The sequence below is a fragment of the Pogoniulus pusillus genome, chromosome 20 (assembly GCF_015220805.1).
Source record: "Pogoniulus pusillus isolate bPogPus1 chromosome 20, bPogPus1.pri, whole genome shotgun sequence".
Classification (NCBI taxonomy): domain Eukaryota; kingdom Metazoa; phylum Chordata; class Aves; order Piciformes; family Lybiidae; genus Pogoniulus; species Pogoniulus pusillus.
In genome coordinates this window covers 8,647,614-8,652,887 of record NC_087283.1, presented here as the reverse complement: position 1 = coordinate 8,652,887, position 5,274 = coordinate 8,647,614, and the positions used below count along the sequence as shown (strand labels likewise).

The 5,274-nt window shown below is 48.4% G+C and overlaps 1 long non-coding RNA gene across 1 annotated transcript; it reads left to right on the top strand.

Annotated features, from left to right (window-relative positions):
• Positions 1-414: 414 nt before the first annotated feature.
• LOC135184373 (uncharacterized) lies at positions 415-2,331 on the top strand. Its single transcript, XR_010305999.1, has 3 exons — positions 415-454; positions 651-857; positions 1,767-2,331. It is a non-coding gene; the product is annotated as an uncharacterized LOC135184373 (long non-coding RNA).
• The last annotated feature ends 2,943 nt before the right edge of the window (positions 2,332-5,274 follow it).

Genomic DNA, 5,274 nt, shown 5'->3' with positions numbered 1-5,274 from the left:
GCCCAGGGGAGTTGTGGAGTCTCCCTCTTTGGAGATATTCAAAAGCACCGGGAGATGTTCCTGTGTGATCTGGCAGAGGAGATCCTGCTGTGCAGGGGGGTTGGGCTGGATGAGCTTTCGAGGTCCCTTCCAGCCCCTGACATTCTAAGGTTTTGGATTCTGTAATTCCTTTCCCCCCAGTTTCCTCTTTTCCTCTCCATCTCCATCCTTTTCCTCTCCATCCTTTTCTTCTCCAGCTCTCTGCTTTCAGCACCACCTCCCCTCTCCCTCCCCACACTGCAATTCCCCCTCTTTCCCCCAAACTCAGAGCACCTGGGCTCTCTCGAGTCTCCTCCCACCCCAGCTGTGGCCACTTAGCCCTCTCTGCCCACCGCCCTATTTAAGCAGCCCCAGCAAGGGCAGCAGCCCTAAGTTTGCCCACTTGGGCAGAGGGATGCTCCTCCTCTCACCGCAGGTGAGTCCCCACGGGGTGTGCACTGGGTGTCTGGGAGTGGTTTCCAAAGGCCGGGGGGCCTCGTTGGCCCCCCGGCTCTCTAGCTTAGGGACTCAATCATTGCTCCCGCGTCACAGATGGGTGCTGGCTTGGAGGGGTGACACAAATGAGGTGGAGGTCCAGCCTTGGTATGTCTTGTCTCTGTATGCCTTCTCAGGGTCCCTCTGCTTGAGCTTAGACATCCTGCTTTTGCTAAGAGTGTGCCAGGGATGTCTTGCAGGGGCTGAGAGTGGAAAGGAGCTAAAGGTAAGTCTAAAAGGGCTGTGATACCTGAAGCTGATTGTCCTGGAGAGAACTGGAACCTAGGAGGCTCTGCCTGAACGTGAGGAAACACTTCTTTGCTGTGAGTGGAAAGGGGCTAAAGGTAAGTGTGAAAAGGCTAAGATGCCTGGGGGAGAGGATTCAGAGAGGCTCTTTGCTGCGCTCAGTCAGTGGGCAGGAGAAGGGGACTGGACTCTTTATCAGTGATGCCCAGCAACAGAATAAGGGGCACAAACTGGATCCCAGGTGGTTCTATCTGAACATGAGGGGAAAAACCTCTTTGCCATGAGGGTGCTGATGCGCTGAGTCAGGCTGCCCAGATAGGTTGTGGAGTCTCCTTCTCCTGAAAGACTCCAAACCCACCTGGACAACCTGTCTGGGTGCCCCTGCTTTGGCAGAGTGGTTGGCCCGGGCTTTGAGGTCTCCAGCAGTTCCTTCCTGTCCCTATCATTTTGGGCTTGTGTGATAAGTCAATCTCAAATATCCCTGGACTTGGTCTGTGGGAGCTGATCAAAACCAGACCTAGACACGGTGACTTCTTTTGTGTCCCTTCCTGCTCTACTCCTGTATCAAACTGTATGTGCAGTCAGGCACACAGAGTATTGGATTCTGTGTGTGGATGGGTTTACTTATGTCCTCAAAATTAATCTGGGGATCGCTGTGTACATAAGCAGAGGAGAAACACTCCCATCTGCTAGGTTTGCCTAGTCCTTCCCTGCACACATTTTGGTTTCTTTGAGTTTTCTCCAGGCTTAACCACTTTCATCAGTATTTCACATTACCCACAAAGCACACAACTGGGATTCATCAGAAATACAAGTACTGAAACCTGTGGAGGAACCACCACTGAAACAGCTATGTCCATAACTTCTGGCTCTGCTTTAGGCTGAATGAAAGGTGGTGACTGCTCTAAGAGCTTTCACAGTTCCAATAGCAAAACCTGGGATTGGAAAAGAAGAAAATGTGGATGATTATTAAATACTTATCATCATTATTGTTTTCTTTGTTTCAGGTGACTTGAGAAAGTTTCTCCTTCAGGTTTTCTCCTGCAGTCAGAATCATAAAGGTTGGAAAAGACCTCAAAGATCATAAAGTCCAACCATCAATCGCTGGAAACCACAGAGGGCTCTGAGCTAGGAGGAGCTGGCGGGGCCATGCCTTGCTTTGTTGAGCAGTGAGCGTGCCACCAAACCCTCTCCAGGAAACAGCAATTGTAACTGAGCCTTCCAGCAAAATTTCACAGGGCTTTCCTCCCCAGCAGGATAAAATTAGCCAAGCTCTCTCGAAATGACAGCTAAGAACTCCAGCTTCCCTCAGATGACCTCAATGGAGTCATTTGTTGCTTAAATGACAGACAAATGCAGTAATTAGGTCTATTTAGTAAAGGGGAGGTGAAAGGTCAAACTACTGGGCAAACTGTCTCCACTGCTTGACTTGGTGACCAAGCTGGAGATTTGCAGGAGGCAATGTTTGTACAACAACCTGACACGGGCAGCAGGTCCCTGCTCGGCGGCAGGGCTCCCGGTTGTGTTGCAGCCTGAAATCCCCTGTTTCTCCTAATAAAACCCTGAACTCACTCATTTGTGTCAGAAGAGATTAGAGGCAGAGGAAGGAAGAGCTGATGAAAAGATGGGTGATTGTATGACCGAGTTGGTAGGTGGGGGGGATCGGACAGGGGAATTGGCAGGGAGAGGTTAGGAGACATGGCTTAAATTCGCTGGGAAATTACCAACTTCTCCCACTTTGTTTCTTTCTTTCCTCCCTGCTAAGCCTCTTTTCTGTTCTCTTTGCTTATTTGCTGTCCGAACTTGGTCATGCTTTGTGTAAACAACCCCAAGTACATCCAGCATGCCACAGACAATCCACACCTGGGTTTCTCCTTCCTCCTTTGGTTTGGATGCCACAGTGTGGTTTTTGAACATCACAAGCATTGCTTTCCATACCTCCCCAACCTCCTGAAGATCCCTGAACCAAAATGTTGAGCAGAATCTGCTCCTTGGGGCAGAAAAGTGCAGTTGTGTCTGTTCCTGCTGGCTGTCCATCCTTGGGGTTTGCAGCAAACTCAGTCCCCCTTTCATCCATGGATCACTTCCAAGACTTCCCTCTGCTGTGAAGGACACAGTAGAATTTTCAAGTAGTGGAGCAAATGAAGGGCTCCATTTTGCATGGAGAAGTGGTAGAAGATCAATGCTTTAATTTGAAACCATCTGGCAGTGCTCCTTATTAGGAAGAACTGGGCTAGTTACCTACTTCAGTGCTTCATTTTTGGGTGTTTCTCTGAGGGTTTTTTTGATTCCTTTGCCATTATCTGCTTCTGTACATGGGCTGTATGGAGATGGCTCTTAGGAATCCTGAAGGTGAGCTAAGTCCCTGTGGCCCATCACTGTGACAGTCACTGCTCCAAAGCACATTCTGGTGACTTGGCATTTCCCTCCTCACCTTGCCTCCCCCCACATCCCTTTCACCTGAGCCCCTGCCCATCTCTGCCAGACCCCCGCTGTAAAACTCCCTTCCCTTGCGAGGCCTCTTAACCCCTGTCTGCAGGGCCCCGTAAAGAGGTGGTGGTGATGCTGATGAGAGAGAGGGTCACGAAGAGCCAACATGAGAGTGAAAAGAAAATCAGAAAACAAACAGAGGGGAGGTGGAAACGTGCCCGCCCTTGAAGTGCAAAGACATCCCCCTCCTCCCCGAGATGGGCTTATCTTCAAAAAAGAGCCCTTGCGATGATACAAGAAAGAGCAGACTTCTCACACCTTGTCTTCGCTTCCCGGAGATCCTATCTGCCCAGAAGTGCCTGTGATCTCAGTCAGACCTCTCTACCTTGCCACTTGCCTTTTAAGTCTGCGGCAGCTGTTTTGCTAAGACAGAGACCTACCCACTTCATCCTTTTCTCTCTCGGCGATGGCGAGTGAGAAGCCAGCCGGCGTTTCTGACGTGCTTGGGGAGTGGTAAATGTCATTCCAGAGCCTTTCTTTTGTATATTTTCTCCTGGATGGATTAGTTTGTTTGAAGAGCATCTCCGATTTAACACCTCATTGAACAAAAAAACGTGTACAGACGTGATTTTTTTTAACTGGCTGCTTATAATGAGCTTAAAGTGCATCCTGAGCACCTTCGGGGTTAGATTGATGTTAAGACATACAGAGGTGGTGGAGTCACCGTCCCTGGAGGTGTTCAAGAAAAGACTGGATGAGGCACTTAGTGCCATGGTCTAGTTGACTGGATAGGGCTGGGGGAGTAGGTTGGACTGGATGATCTTGAAGGTCTCTTCCAACCTGGTTGATTCTATGATTCTGTCACCCAGGGGTTAGACTCTGGGTGAGTCATAAAACTTACATGGTTTATAACATTATGATCCCTTTTCCCCCACCATTTTTTCTGGTCCAAAAGCAGACAAATGATGACATTCTGGATGGATACTCAGGGCATGAGTAAATCCCAAATTGGAAATGAGATTTGCAACACCGTTTTTTTCTCTGTAGGATGTGGTTGAAGTCCCATGGCTCCTGTATAGGCTTCAGCAGGAGGGATGCTCATAAGCCAAGAGCAAGGAGTAGCCCTTGTTCACATGGATTGAGTCATTCCTGCAGCATAATGGTAACATATTGCTGTTGCATTTCAGTTCTTGTAGTCTCTATAGGTGACAGCAGTGAGGCCCCACCCCCCCAAAAAATGCTGTTATTTCTTGAGGGTAACACTCTTCATCTCTTCCCTATCTTTCTTTGACACAAACCATCCAACAGGTCCTCTGTAACAGGGTTACGTGGACAGAGTCCACTTTATCATGAGATCTTTGAGTGTTTCTAACCTTTCATTGGTCCTTTGTGCAACTCCTGGGAGAGCAGTGCCCAATTCAGCCTGGTAACATTCCTCTTCTGCTCTTCCTGCAGCAGTCTTTCCGTTGACTGCACAGGGACTGCCCAGGGGGTAAAGTCTAACTCCCTTTCTATAGAGTGGGTCACCTTCACAAAGCAGGCAAAGCCGTTTCTTCCTTGGGGAAGAATTAACTCTAACAGCCCTCTCAAACCCTTCCAGCCCAATCAACTCTTATTTTGGACTTTGTAGGTTACTGCAATTTCCTATGAACTTGAGGGGAGATTTTCTTGGGAAAAGTTCTTTTTTCTGCAAACTTTCCAGCTGTTGTTTTTCCCCAAGGAAAGTCAAATTATCCTTGAGCGTTGTATCAGCAGATGTATGAAAAAGCTGATCTGTTACACAAGAAAAACCTGAACTGAACAGCTTCCTGCTTTTCCTGGGCTGCCAACCTTAGAAAATAAGACCCAGATTATTTTCTTTCCAGCAGCAAAATATCCAGTGTGAAATCAAACCATGACCCCTGGGACCTTAGAGGACATCTGGGATTTGGTGACCTTGATGTATACAGTCTACAAGGGGAAGGGAAACCATTGGCCAAAATTGGAGTGTTTCAGGGACCAGATTAAATTGTAACCATGTTCCAGGGAGCTTGCCAGGGAGGCTGATGGACTGATCTCATTCACCTTGATGTAAATCCAGAGTAG